The sequence below is a fragment of the Hipposideros armiger genome, unplaced genomic scaffold (assembly GCF_001890085.2).
Source record: "Hipposideros armiger isolate ML-2016 unplaced genomic scaffold, ASM189008v1 scaffold_1014, whole genome shotgun sequence".
NCBI lineage: Eukaryota > Metazoa > Chordata > Mammalia > Chiroptera > Hipposideridae > Hipposideros > Hipposideros armiger.
Window position 1 is genome coordinate 327,218 of NW_017732364.1, and position 2,310 is coordinate 329,527.

The window sequence follows — 2,310 nt, forward strand, 5'->3', positions numbered from 1 at the left end:
GTGGGGAGGGGGGGGATGGTTTAATGATACCACAAAGAAGCAATCAGCCAAATCTAAAATGTGATAAATCCTAAGGAAAATTGACCTGGTTCCTCCAACAAACTAATGGTATTTAAAAAAAAAAAGATGGGGGCTATTCTTAACACTTAGGCTTATTACTTAAATACAATGTATGGATTTATCTAGATATTAATTTGAATAACAAATATTTTTGAGACAATCAGGGAAATTTGAATATAGACTGGGTATTAGAGGATATTGGGAAATTGTTGCTGATATTTTTAGGTGTGAAAAATTGTATCGTGGTGATCTTTTTTAAAAAGAAAAATGTATGTTCAAGTATTTGCCAGGAAAATGATATGATATGTAGGGATTCTTTAAAAGAGTTCAGCTTATTAAAAAAGTGGAAGAGGCAGATAAAACAAGGTTGGCAAAATATCACTCACTGATCGCTGAAGGAACCTGTGCATTGGTTTTCGTTACTATTCTATGTATGTTTGAAATTTTCTATGATAAATATTAGTTTAAATGTTTTAAAATAAGGTTTCTCAAGTGATGTAAGATAAAATTTGTGCTTCACTGGAAAACTATGCATTTTGTAAACTCTAGGTGACACCCTCTGTAATATCTAACTTAGATTCTATCTGGGCTATTTCACAAGTCTGTAAATTATAGGTAACTGAGAGCGATGTCAAACAAGTCTTGTCTAAGAGCATACAAATTCTGTCTTACCTGATAGAGTTTCAGCTCACCTTGGTCTCTCATTATGGAAGTTCCTTTTGCCTCCATTTGCACGTTCATTTCAACATCCTTTACTCCATATAAATGTGTGCTGTTTTGATTTCTTCTTTGACCCTCTATGACATCTGCCTGGTTCCTTGTTTACAAGTTAAATAAAATCTTTCACACATGTTCATTTTTATATGAGAGTCCTAATTTTACCTTTTTATAAAAGTTATCTCTTAACAGTTATAAATAGTACATACATCTTTCTTGTGAAGCTAAAAGTAAATGAAATTAATTGGTATACTTCTGAAATATTATGTGCTAATGAATGTTTAAATAACTTCAGCATAAATCATAGGCTAGTTGTACAAATGTGAACTAATTCTTCCTTTCATTTTTGTTTTTATTTCTTCCTACCATTAGTTCCACAACCCCTTTGGAATCTTTGTACTGGAAACCTGGGTGCATTTGCAGTGAGCATGAGAGCCCACCAGAATAAAACATGAGTACAGCAAAACTGAAAACACTTTGAAATAAAAGCTAAGTAATATCTCCTGAAAACTTGTGCCAAGAATTCTAGAAATGTTATATATATCCAAGATACATTGTTGAAAGACACAAGCATAGCCTACATTATTTAACAAAAAGTAATCAAGTTTTAGTGTAGGCGTCTCACCTTACATGTCTACTCCACCATTTCTCCAACTTCATTCTTTTTCTTTCCCTTAATGATGCACTTTTTTTTTTTAAGACTTTATTGGGGAATTGAGGAAGGGGAACAGATAAGTTGCTGTCCTTTTGTTCTTCAGTCTAGCTGAGGAATACGTGGCTTCACTGGCCCATGTTGATGTTATCATTGCGCTCTTCTCAGGTGAGGCAGTCACTTGCAGGCCATTGGACTGCCGCTCACGGTGGCTCACGAAAGCTCACACCAGCTGCTGGCCAGCCCCAGTGCAGCCTACGCAGTTCCCAGCGACTCACAGCAGCCCAGCTCCCGGTGGAGCTGTTGTTCACCATCTTAGCTGTAGAGGGCACAGTGTCACTGACCCTCATGTGGGATCTGAACCCAGGCCCTGCTGCTCAAAGCCTGGCGTCCCAAGCCAACTCCTAACAAACGCGCCACTGGGCTGGCCTGATGTACTATTTTCTTCAATGGAACTAACTGCAGACATTGGAATTGCTTCACATTTTAGTTACAGATATCCACTGCTACCACTGCTACCTCTCGTGTCTTTAGGAGCCATCTCTCATGGCCATCTGGACTCCATGGGGATTCTATTTTCACTGAGTTTACTGGCAATTCATCAATCTAAATATTTTGTGTGTGTGCTTATGAGAGTTTCACAAATGCAGAAATAAAGAAATCTGGACTTCTTACCCACAGACAGCTCACTTCTATAGAAGGTACTACACATCGCTGCTACTGTAGTTATGTCCATGATCTCTCACTGGACTTTCTGTCCAATTTCAAAACACATGCTGATCACTAAGATAAGTAGAAGAATGTGCCATTAAATTGTTGCTCTAAGGCTCCTTCCAGGTCCAAGACAAAGGGGAGAGAGAGAGAGAGAGAGAGAGAGAGAG